We start from the raw sequence: 13,733 nt of genomic DNA, 5'->3' as shown, positions 1-13,733 counted from the left end.
GGCGTTCCGAGAACGACAGATCTCACCAACCACGCGCATGCATGCCACTACCCACCAGCTGCGCTTAACTACTACTTGAAAGTAGTTTGATCTGCAGCTGGTCACGAGAAGCACACTCTGACTAAACAAAATCGATGTTCACTTCCTTCAAGAAAAAGAAATCGGATGTTCACCAACTCGGCGATCTGCTTGATATGCATCCCCGCGGTTTATTGCATTGGCTGGGCATGGAGCGTGCAGTTATTCCTTACGGCCGGGATGAAAACAAATTCGCTAGGGAAATGCTATGTCTCAGACGCCTGAGATTTCATTATTTTTTTTTGAAAATTAGATTTCATTATTTTCCAATGCCGACCTCTAAGCCGTCCATCTCAGATATCCAGCATCAGTGCTGCAACACTTACCCCTCAATCCTCCTCCGGCCATCGTGGCGGCCGGATCCGCCATCGACGACCATATCGTCTGTCTGTCTAAGCCCATACTCAGTATAGAGACCAATTAATAAGAGAAAACTCCATAAGCTTCATTCTCTCTAGTCTCGCCATTGACCGCCAGAGTTCCTTGTCGACCTCTCTATTCACATGCATGTGAAGGGTGTGACCAAGGAGGAAGACATTGCAGCTAGCAGGGTACTTCGTGACGACCATTGAACACAAATAAAAACATAGTGGCCGATTAGGTCATGTTCTTTGAGTTAACAAAATTAAGGCCCATCCCAACCAAAAAGAGTCGTCATCATAGTACATGTTTCCCTTTATGGAGCACACTAGCATATTATTTGTAAGAAAAAGGGGTCAGGATCAACTATAAGTCCCGCGTAATCTAGTTTACCAAAACTATAATTTAGTTGTCCATGCAGCAGCTGGTTTTGCAAAGTTCACTGTTCACACCCTCGTTTAGTTGGTTCCATTAGTTTACATATGTTGCTCATTCTACCTAACATTCTAGCATGCCGAAAGTGGCTAGGACGGGCTTTTGTCCATGAGCTGATTTTTTTCTTCTATCCTTTTTCTTTCAAAGAAATCTTCCACTACTGTTTCCTTTTGTATATATTCTATGTCTTGTCCTTTTTTCTATTTGTTACTACATTTCCTTTCATCATTACTACAACTAGGTATATTCATATTGACCATAGGATGGAGGACGTACGGAGGGGGGGGGGGACAGAACCAACAAATTGATGGTGTGTCCCATCCGGTTTAAGAAGGATAACCGAATACATCTCATATGTGTGCTAGGATCAAGTTCCACACATATGATAGACTTATAAAGTGAGTATCACAACATTGCAATAACGAAAAAGAGTATTAAGAATTTTATTACATGACCGACAGTCTTAATCTTAAGCAAATAAATAAACATTTATAGAGTAGCAGCGGATCTTCAACTTCACAGGCAGTTGATTGGGAGACATACGCCTAGAACTCCTCAAAATCTTCAGAAAACTCCTGAAAACGAAGGCTTCAATCTTCACAGGGCAATCGGCTAGGGTTGCGGACGCCTAGTACTCAGCATCATCTTCAAAATACTTCACTTCGACTTTCTCTTCTGAGCAGCAGTAAGCAAGGGTGAGTACATTTATGATTGGTACTCAGCAAGGCCGCCAGAAATAACCAGAATGTGATTTAAGTCCATCTTTAAATTCAATTAATCTTGTGAGGGTCCAAGCCGCTCGTGGCCATGAGCATGGCTAATATATCAGTTTACACTCTGCAGAGGTTGTACACATTACCCACAATTCGCGTAAAAGTTCGAAAAGAACTTTGAACCCAACCACGATGTGCTGATCAGGCACAATACCACACTTTCGAGGTGTTATTGCATAGGGACGCTATGATGCCTTTCCAAGAAATTCCTATATGTATGTGTTGGTCCCTGTTTTCTGCGGTCCCTCAGAGGACACAGCTTCCTTCACCTGCTCCTCCAGACACAAACTCATAAGTCCTAACCACCAAACTAGCACCCCAACACAACATATAGTTCATCCAGTTACTTAGCCAAGACCAGAGCCCATTATGGTATTGTGGTTGCACTGTTTTCTTGGGTGATTTTCCATGTTCTGATTAATTCATAGTATTCTTATAAATAAGCATAGATACTCTTACTACTCTTCAGCTCTTTCTCGCTTGGAAAACTTGATCTTCAAACTTCGAACAGTGATCCTTCTACTCGAAGCAATCATCGGGCAAACATACAAAGCAAACAACAAGCACAACTAAGAACAATACATCAAAACAAAAGAAAGGCTTTAAAAGAGCGTACTAATGGATAAGGCTCGATTCTATGGATTACGGGAACGCAAGAAATGCTAAGAACGGATCTAACGTTAAAAAGAACTAGCTATCAGAAGATTTGAATTATAAAACAAAACAAAAGAACTATAAGCTTCATTTATTTTCATTAGAAAACATATATAAAGCATTTATAAAAGCGAGGTAGAAGTTACTCAAATTTTATTTATAATTTTCTATGTACAAATTAAACTAATTAAATAATTAATTAGAGAACAAAAAATTGTGAGAGCATCTAAACGCGCAACTTTATATGATTCATGTTGAACTGGACAAATTAAATCACCAACACATTTGATTTGATATTAATCAAGTTAACATTAATTATGAAAACTGGAGTAATGGCCTAAATGGATTTTAATTGAAAACACTAGATAAGAGAACATTAATCAAATTAAATTTAATTTTAAAAACAGGAATTATGACACAACAACGCTACTAAATGATAGCTTACGCTAAAACAAGACTAATGCAACAAAAAGGGTCAAAACGGAGGTAAAACGTGGAAACTACGGAAGAAACAAGGTTGTAGGGACCTAGTCGCAAATAACTATACACTTCAGGGGCTAGCTGCTGATTTTCGCAAGGCACAGAAAACAGTGCTTGCGAAACAGCCAAAAGCAAGGGTTAGATCTGCAAAAGGTTAGGGTTGGATCTGAAAAAGATCAGGGTTAGGCTGGTTTGAAAGGATATAATAGACCTAGGGGGTTTCTATAACTTTTGCAAGACACAATGAAAAACAGATAAAAAACGATGATTCTATAAGCTAAACGGTGATTCTACAATCTAGCCGCTATTAACCAAAGAGTTAAAAGCTAGCAGAAAAAGGTTTGCAAAATACGGAAATTTGTGCTCAAAGAGGATAACAAGGTGATAAAACTACTGCTCATACTGCAAGGATCGTGTGAGCGAAAAATCGATGAAAACGGAGTTAAAACGAGAAAGTTATGGCTAAAACAGGGTTTTAGGGGCTTATCCGTGAAAGATTTAAAAAGGAAAGGGCCTAGGCTGAAGAAACCGGGGACTAAAACATAAAATAAAGGGCCGATTCGCAATTATTTTTGAACATCTATGTACTGCGGGTTGATATTGGAAAAACAGAGGGTCTCTTCTGCAAAAATGGCACGGTTGACCGGTATCCGATCTATTTGACTCCGGCTGGATTGGATCTGGGTCGTCGGTTTGAGATCGAATGGCTACGGTTGGCTGGGCAGGACGGCGGCGGCGCTGAAGGGACGGCGGTGAGGAAGGGCGGCGGCGGACTCGCCGGCGTTGCCGAAAATGGCCATCTGAGCTCCATTTTATCTCGGGTCTGGACGAAAAGCAAGAACGCGCGACGACAAACTCGACTACGGGCTTTGTTAGGCGAGTTGGGGGCCGAGCAGGGACGCGTGATGGTGAAAGGTGACGCGATGGTCAAAGCTCGCTCCGGCGAGCGATTTCTCGCGGCTCAGAGGTGGAAACAAGGGGAAAACAGGCCGATGACGGTCCTTACCATGACGCGAAGCTCCCTGGGCAGCTGTTCTGAGCGGGGAAGCGGCGGAATGGCGGTGCCACGAGCGACTCCGAGCGGGTGGCTCCGATGGCAGCGTGGGCACTAGGGTTTGTGAGGGTGAGGGCGACTGTGGCTTGGATCTAGGGGGTCGCGGGGCTCCTTTTATAGGGGGCGGCGGCGGCGGAGCGGTGGCGCTGCGGTGGCGGACCGAAACTCTAGAGGTGAGCGATGGCGGCGACTCGATTAGGGTTAGGGTTAGCGCGAGAGGCGATGGCGTTGCAGATTTGGGTTCAATGGGCACAGGCGGCGCTTTTTATAGGAGCGCGGAGTGGCTTTAGTGTGCGCGCCAAGAGAACCGGCACGGAGGAGTGGTGCCGGGTCGGACTCTGGAACAGAGTCCGTCTCGGGGAGGAAGGAGGTTCCGACGGGCGGGGCCCACTTGACAGAGAAAGAAAGGAGAGGGAGGGGGTTGAGCGGGCCGACGCTTGGAGGATGGGCCGGGAGCGCGTTGCTGGGCCGTGCGGGGAAGAAAGAAAAGAAAAACGGGCTGGGCTGGAAAGGAGAAAGGGGTTGGGCTGCTGCTGGGTTTCGTTCTTTTTTTTTCCTTCTCTTTTGCAAAATGATTCAAACAAATTCAATTTGAACTCAAATTCAAGAATTCAAATTCAAATTGAACCACGAACAAAGAAATGATGCAAAGGCAGCGTGAATGCACAACAAACAAAACAACCCCATTTAATTTTAGAAAAGCAACCAATTATTATTTATTTTTACTAAATTCCCTGTGAAGGAAATAAACATTGCGAAAATTTTAAAATTATGAGAAAAATTATTGTTTTATTTTTTACTTTTAATCACATCCTGAAATTTAAAAATTTCAGGGTGTGACAGAACTACCCCCTTAAAAGGAATCTCGCCCCGAGATTCACAAGGCTAGCAAGAGATAAAGGTTTAGGTAGGGAACACCCAACACAACTTAACTTTCTTCCCGATCATTCCTTCTTACAAAAATCTCCTCAAACATACTTCTTGATTCTCGGTAACACACATAACACACTCCATGGGTACTCAGTCTATCTCCACCTTTAACTATCAATTTTTTTAGCTTCTTTGGCCCATCTGAATAACTTCCTCGGTACCTTGGTAAAGTGATTTGAATAGAGCTAGACTACTTTTCTCTGGCTTGAGTATCTTGTATCACCTCTCGAGTCCTCATACACATTCCTTAAGCTTCAAGTCAAGTGACAAACATAAGCCCACTATAAAATTTTCGATCTTCCCCAAACATTCCTAGGCATCTGCTGTATTGTAGAAACATGTTTTCCTTGTTTCAGTACTTTGGTGACTTGATGTGGTAGGAGAACTAGGCATTGTAGATTGATGGCATTCTTATCTGGCTGAGGTGTCCTGATCATCTATCCTGACAATGAGGCCAACTGATGACATCTGACCGAATGCAGGGCTATTGGAACTTCGGTCATTGGGTCGATTACTCTTTTTCACACCAACGGGCAAGATGTCCATCTTCTCCGCACTTGAGGCAATATAATCCAAGGTCACGGGACCTAGTCCTCTTTCGTCTTGCTGGGCATCTATTGACATAGTGGCCTTCTTCGCCACATTTAAAGCACACTATTTTAACAGATCCATTCCGGCTTCCTTTATGCTTCACCATAGATCTTGGTGGAATGACTTATGCACCCGGATTCCTCTTAATCAAGTTGTTATCTGGATGTTGAGCAACTTTAGCTTGTGATGGGTTGGAACAGGGTTGAGTACTGCTATCTGCCAATGGTTGTGGTAACTCCACCTTCTCTTGAAAGTGATAGTCCAATCCTCATGGTTTATAGTCTGACTGCTATCTTTAGCTTTAGTATCTCCTGCTATGTTTAGAACTTGCATAGATAACTTCCCATTGATATCTGAATGGTAACATTCTCTTGCTTCCGCTGTTAGTAAGCTATCTCCCTGGAGACACAGAAGACCATAATGCTCGCAGCATCGACACATTCCTGGTCTCTTAATATCCTTATATTGTCTCTCCATCTTCAGCTTTGGCATTCCACGATTCCTCTCATTCTTTTGATGGTTCCATGTTTCCGCGACTAGCCTCTTCACTGGGCCTTTGGTCAACTTCATGCTATGAGGTGCTACTGTATTAGGCTGCATCCTTCCTTATATGATTTGAGCTTGCGTAGGTAATAGCTTCTCTCTATCAAATGGTGGTGAACTTGTTGAGATCTGATGGTTATCACTGTTATCAGGGTTGTGGTCCCTAGTGAGTGAGGCTTGCTCTGTAATATGCTGTTGGGTATTGACCATGATTGGAGCCATTGTTTGTAGTTCCTGAGTTTGCGCTAGAACGTTGAGGTCTCCTTTGTTGACTCTATCTTCACGATTTCTGTGGGGACTCGCCATCTGGTTTTTTGGTAGGGATAAGGTCAGTAGAGAGAACAAATGATAAAGAAAGATTGAATAACAAGGTAAGGCCTATGATGTCCTCTTCACCAACTCTCGGTGGTCGTGATTGTTTAAATATATCAAGGTGGAGGGGAAAATGGCATGGAGGTAACAAAGGAGAATTTGAGTGCTCTTGTCTTCAGCTTTTCTAATGTGATGTCTCTCAGCTCGTCTTTCAGTCTTGCACCGTATCAATTTCTTGGCTGTAATGACTTTGAGTCTGATATGGTCTTCTGTTGCGCAGGCTTGAGTGCTCATAGTAGAGCATTACTTCCATTCTTCGTGTGGGGCACAAGGTCGGACAGTCTAACATTTGTAACAAGAAGAGGGAGGAAAAGCACTTTGGAATAAAACACAAAGGAATTTTTAAAGTGACCGTATTTGAAATAAAAGAGGAGATGAATTGGGACCAATGGATGTAAGATGATCAATGTCCAATAGGCCACAAGTGAACAAGGAAAATGAGGGTAAAGGTAATCAAAAGGAGGGGAGAAATAGGTCAGGATAAAGAGATTAGCAAAAAAACATCAAGGATTTGTTAAATGAAGAAGGAATCAGAATAAACATCAAGAAAGTCAAGGATATGGTAAAAAATAGCTTCCAGGCCAAATGGAACTTAGAAAACGACCATTGCGGATGCTTGTAGGCCTCTACTGTTGCTGTTGGTGTTGCCTTAAACTTCTTTCTTGGTTGTTGAGATCATCATCAGATCAAGGTAGACTGAAGAATAGCAAAGGGCAAGATGGTAAAGAAATAAGAGTAGGGTCTTCTTTTTCTTTGACTTGTTTTAATCCAAACGATGGTGGTGACAACAGTTTCTTCTTTTTGGCGTTGGTGTTACCTTTAGCTTCCTTCTTGACGTCCTCTAGTGACTTAGGGAGAAAGAAAGGAAAAAGAACAAGGGTGTGGGAGATATAAAAGAAGAACCCAGCTAGGCAACTGATGTTATTGCAGGTAGAAGACCCACGATACACCAACAATCATTACAAAGAAGCGAAACAGACAAGGTTATAAAGACAAGCATCATCACGCAAACACAGAATTCCACTAGTCAACACACAGCCAGAGAGCGATGCTACACGTTGTTAATAGAGTTAGAAGGGGTCATCCTAAGCATGGTTATCTCTTCCTGCTTCAGCATGGATAGCATGTAACTCCTCCATCTTGTTCAGCGTTGACGCCTCCTGGTGAACTAGAAGCTCCATTCTTCAGACGACTTGGACAGACATTAGGATACATGGCATAGATCGTCTAAATATTTTTGAATCAAGAGAGATACTTTAGAATCAGAAATCAAAGGATGATTCCAAAGTGACATTAATTTGGAAAGAAAGGAGAGGCACAATGGGGAAACTGAGCACATTGTAAACAAATCAAAGGAAAGATAGGTCCAAGAAGGGTAAGTTAAAAGAAATTTAAGGATGAATTTGGGAAATCATACATCAAGAAGAATCAAAATCAAGAAGTGATCCTGGAGAGGGAAATAAATATACCCGAATTGAGGGTCTAACATTTGCGAAACAATAAAGTGCAAATGAGAAGGGATCAAGTAGGAGAAAAAAATAACTTATCAAGAAAGGCTTAGAAAAGAAGATGGTCAAGTAGGAAGAATATTCAATAGAGGGGGGGTCGAGGAATAACCAGGAATATATTTTTATATCAAAAGAAACCTTAGGAGACGACCATTGCTATCTAGGCTCTGCGTCCTACAGTCGATACAGCTCTGATACCACTTCTGTCACACCCGGTTTTAGGGACAAAACCGAATGCATAACTATATGTATGCCAGGATCAAGTTTCATACATATAGAGACATTATAAGTGAATAATCAGTAATAGTATCATGAAAAGAGAATTAAAACAACTATAAGACTATCAGAGTTATATAGCTTATCCTGAAAACGAAGGCTTCAATCTTCACAGCCAATCAACTGGGGTTGCGCACGCCTAGTACTCAGCATCATCTTCAAAATACTTCACTTTGACTTTCTCTTCTGAGCAGCAGTAAGAAAGGGTGAGTGCACTTATGGTTGATACTCAGTAAGGCCGCAAGAAATAACCAGAATGTGATTTAAGTCCATCTTTAAATTCAATTAATCATGTGAGGGTCCAACCCGCTCATGACCATGAGCACGGCTGATATATCAGTTTACACTTTACCCACAATTCGCATAAAAGTTCCAAAAGAACTTTGAACCCAACCACGCTGTGCTGATCAGGCACAATACCACACTTCCGAGGTGTGATTGCATAGGAACGCTACAAGGCCTTTCCAAGAAATTCCTTTATGTATGTGTTGGTCCCTATTTTCTGCGGTCCCTCAGAGGACGCAGCTTTCTTCACCCGCTCCTCCAGACACAAACTCATAACCACCAAACTAGCACCCTATCACACCCTGAAATTTTTGAATTTCAGGATGTGATTAAAATTAAAAATAAAACAACAATTTTCTCACAATTTTAAAATTTTCTCAACATTTATTTTTCTTCACGGAGATTTTAGTGTAAAAGAAAATAAATATTGGTTGTTTTTCAAATTAAATGATGTTGTTCTTCTGGTGATGCATTCATGGCACATGCATAGTGTTGTTGAGTGTGAAAACCTTTCAAAACGTGTTCTATCATCAAAAATTCTTCCTGGGAATTTTCTGGATTTTTTCTGGATTCTTTTCCCATTTTCCCTAGAGCAAACTCTAATTTTTAGAGGCTCTTCCAAATCTTCTCTTGAGCTCCAAATATTTTATTTGAGTTCGTTAGGTCCCAATATATTTCTAGGATTTTTCCTAGAATTTGTGGGCCATTTGGAATATTTTTCGGACTTTAAATATGAATTCTATATTTTTCTAGAATTATTTTAATTTCGAAAATAATTAATTCCGAATTTTAAATGGGCTAAGTATATAAAAAGTACATAAATCGTAATGCCCCTCAAGGGCCCATTCATGTGTTCCCTAATGGGCTAAAGGCACGTAAAGCCCATTAGCATAGGAGGGAGGTTTAGTACCACATTGCTAGTTGATGTGGGATGGTGAGACTTTTCTTCCTATATATTAAACCAACCTCTCATAGCAACTCCACACAAAAATATAGACTACCCATAGGGAGGCTCCTTGTTTGGGAATCCCTAAAATAATCTTTTCCCCAGAATCCCACCAGCCTCCGCATCCGTGCATCTCCGGTGAAATCCGACACCACCCTAGTGCTTAGCTCGTCGTCCTCTTCGTTGTGGTGTCTTCCTTCTCGCGAGTCATCGCCATTTCGCCGTCGACCCCGTGCCTTCTCCTGGACAAGTTCACCACCCCAGAGTTTCGCAAGGTAGCAAGGGAGCTCTCCGACCTTTTTTTCCCTCCCCTTCTCGCTCCTGCGCGCGCCCGCGCCCACCGGCTCTTCTCTGCCGCCGCTCACCACAGAGCCGCCTCACCGCCGCCAATCCGCCGTGTAGAGGCCGCAATCATGTTCCTGGCGTCGCGCGCTACCTCCCCGTGCAAAACCCGCGTTGAACCGAGACGGAATCGCGTTATCGCGAAACGCCGGCGAGCCCCCCACCAGGGTCTTCTCGCCGCTGGCGCCCACGCTGCCGCTCTGTTCGCCGCCGGCGACTCCCAGCGCCGCCCGCACCGCTTGAGCCGACCCGAGCCGCCAGCTGCAAGGCGTGCGAGACGAGCTAAGCCGCCCGCCTGCCTATACGCCGTCGGATCGTGATCCGATGGATCAAATCAGATCTAACCCAAGTCAATACTGGTCAACCATAGTCAGTTTTGCAAAGAAGCCCCACAGTTTATAGGAAATCAACCCGCGATCCCCTCCATTTCAAAAATAATTACAAAATAGCCCTTGGTTTTATGTTTAGGCCCTTGGACTTTTTTGAAATAGAACCCGCCGTCCAGGAGATAGAGTTTTGCATGCTAACCCCTGTAGTTTAGGTTTAATCTTGTTTTAGTCCTTGATTTCTTCAGATCTAGCCCCTAGAAGCTCTGTTCTCTTACAAATAAGTCCTTAGAACCTTGTTTTAGCTATAACTTCTTCGTTTTAGCTCCGTTTTCATCGATTCTTGCACTCACATGATCCTTGTGACATGTACAATAGATTTATAACCTTTTTATCCTCTGTGAGCACACTTTGTTGTGTCTCACAAATATTTTTTTTCCATTAGTCCTCAACCCTTTGGTTAATCGCGACTAAATCCTTACTCATTGTTTATCCCATAGTTTCCACGTCCTAGCTCCGTTTTCCGTATTTCTTGCGCTCTCGTAACCGTAGCAGTGAGCTCTATCCTTTAGTATGCTCTTTTAAAGCCTTTCTTTTGTTTTGGTGTATTGTTCTTAGCGGATTGGTAAGGGCAAGAGGGGATGCATCGACGGGGTATAGCTCGGTCCTCTTGGGGCAATTGGTATTGTTTAATGGTCCTTTGGCAAGGTACCACCTCATTAGGACAGTGTTATGTCCGCTTTGACTTGAAACCTTAGCGGATTGTCATAGATTAGGGAATCTTTATAAAGGCCTCGTAGTGTCCCTATGCAATCACACCTCGGAAGTGTGGTATTGTGCCTAGCTAGCACATTGCGTGGTTGGGTTCAAAGTTCTTCGGAACTTTTACGCGAATTGTGGTGAAAGTGTACAACCTCTGCAGAGTGTAAAACTGATATATCAGCCATGCTCACGGTCAAGAGCGGCTTGGACCCTCACATGATTAATAAACTTAAAGATGGATATAAATCACATTCTGGTTATTTCTTGTGGCCTTGCTGAGTACCAACCATAAGTGTACTCACCCTTGCTTACTGCTGCTCAGAAGGGAAAATTGCTGAGAAGTATTTTGAAGATGATGCTGAGTTCTAGGCGTGCACAACCCCCAGTCGGTTGCCTGTGAAGTTTGAAGCCATCGTTTCCAGGATAAGCTGTAAACTCTGATAGTCTTTTAGTTGTTGTTTTTCGCCTTTCGTGATACTGTACTGATTAATTCACTTATAATGTCTCTATATATATGAAACTTGATCCTGGCATACATATAGATATGCATTCGGTTTTGTCCTTAAAACCGGGTGTGACACACCCCAACATAACATATAGTTCATCCAGTTACTTAGCCAAGACCAGAGCCCATTATGGTATTGTGGTTGCACTATTTTCTTGGGTGGTTCTCCTTGTTCCAATTAATTCATAGTATTCTTATAAATAAGCACAGATAGAAGGATGGTTAGGGTCACTTGGCTTTGTTCCAACGAAAAGCTACTCTTACTGATCTTCAGCTCTTTCTCGCTTGGAAAACTTGATCATCAAACTTCGAACAGCGATCCTTCTACTCGAAGCAATCATCGGGCAAACATACAAAGCAAACAACAAGCACAACTAAGAACAAATACATCAAAACAAAAGAAAGGCTTTAAAATAGCGCACTAACGGATAAGGCTCGATTCTATGGATTACGGGAACGCAAGAAATGCTAAGAATGGATCTAACGTTAAAAAGAACCAGCTATCGGAAGATTTGAATTATAAAACAAAACAAAAGAACTATAAGCTTCATTTATTTTCATTAGAAAACATATATAAAGCATTTATAAAAGCGAGGTAGAACTTACTCAAATTTTATTTATAATTGTCTATGTACAAATTAAACTAATTAAGCAATTAATTAGAGAACAAAAAATTATGAAAGCATCTAACCGCGCAACTTTATATGATTCATGTTGAACTGGACAAATTAAACCACCAACACATTTGATTTGATATTAATCATGTTAACATTAATTATGAAAACCGGAGTAAAGGCCTAAATGGATTTTAATTGAAAACAATAGATAAGAGAACATTAATCAAATTAAATTTAATTTTAAAAACCGGAATTATGACACAACAACGATACTAAACGATAGCTTACGCTAAAACAAGACTAATGCAACAAAAATAGGTCAAAACGGAGGTAAAACGTGGAAACTACGGAAGAAACAAGGTTGTAGGGACCTAGTCGCAAATAACTATAGATTTCAGGGGCTAGCTGCTGATTTTCGCAAGGCACAGAAAACAGAGCTCGCGAAACAGCCAAAAGCTAGGGTTAGATCAGCAAAAGGTTAGGGTTGGATCTGAAAAAGATCAGGGTTGGGCTGGTTTGAAAGGATCTAATAGACCTAGGGGGTTTCTATAACTTTTGCAAGACACAAAGAAAAACAAATCTAAAACGACGATTCTATGAGCTAAACGGTGATTCTACGATCTAGCCGCTATTAACCAAAGAGTTAAAAGCTAGCGGAAAAAAGTTTGCAAAATACGGAAATTTGTGCTCATAAAGGACAACAAGGTGATAAAACTACTGCTCATACTGCAAGGATCGCGTGAGCGCAAGAATCGATGAAAATGAAGTTAAAACGAGAAAGTTATGGCTACAACAGGGTTTTAGGGGCTTATCCGCGAAAGATTTAAAAAGAAAAGGGCCTAGGCTGAAGAAACAGGGGACTAAAACATAAAATAAAGGGCTGATTCGCAATTATTTTTGAACATCTATGTACTGCGGGTTGATATTGGAAAAACAGAGGGTCTCTTCTGCAAAAACGGCACGATTGACCGGTACCCGATCTATTTGACTCTGGCTGGATTGATTCTGGGTCGTCGGTTTGAGATCGAATGGCTACGGTTGGCTGGGCGGGACGGCGGCGGCGCTGAAGTGCCGACAGCGAGGAAGGGCGGCGGCGGACTCGCCGGCATTGGCCGAAAATGACGACGAACTCGACTACAGGCTTTGTTAGGCGAGTTGGGGGCCGAGCAGGGACGCGCGACGGTGAAAGGCGACGCGATGGTCAAAGGTCGCTCCGGCGAGCGATTTCTCGCGGCTCACAGGTGGAAACAAGGGAAAAACAAGCCGGTGATGATCCTTACCATGACGCGAAGCTCCCTGGGCAGCTGTTCTGAGCGGGGAAGCGGCGGAACGGTGGCGCCACGAGCGACTCCGAGCGGGTGGCTCCGATGGCGGCGTGGGCACTAGGGTTTGTGAGGGTGAGGGCGGCTGCGGCTTGGATCAAGGGGGTCGCGGGGCTCCTTTTATAGGGGGCGGGGGCGGTGGAGCGGTGGCGCTGCAGCGGCGGAGCGAAGCTCCAGAGGTGAGCGAATGCGGCGACTCGATTAGGGTTAGGGTTAGCACGAGAGATGATGGCATTGCGGATTTGGGTTCAAGGAGCGCAGGCGGTGCTTTTTATAGGAGCGCGGAGTGGCCTTGGCGTGTGCGCCAAGAGAAACGGCACGGAGGAGTGGCGCCGGGTCGGACTCTGGAACAGAGTCCGGCTCGGGGAGGAAGGATGTTCCGACGGGCGGGGCCCACTTGACAGAGAAAGAAAGGAGAGGGATGGAGCTGAGCGTGCCGGCGCTTGGAGGACGGGCCGGGAGCGCGTTGCTAGGCCGTGCGGGGAAGAAAGAAAAGAAAAACGGGCTGGGCTGGAAAAGAGAAAGGGGTTGGGCTGCTGCTGGGGTTCTTTTTTTTCTTTCTCCTTTGTAAAAT

This window comes from Panicum virgatum, chromosome 8K (assembly GCF_016808335.1).
Source record: "Panicum virgatum strain AP13 chromosome 8K, P.virgatum_v5, whole genome shotgun sequence".
Classification (NCBI taxonomy): Eukaryota; Viridiplantae; Streptophyta; class Magnoliopsida; order Poales; family Poaceae; genus Panicum; species Panicum virgatum.
The sequence above is the reverse complement of the archived record's forward strand: the minus strand, read 5'-3'. Positions refer to the sequence as shown.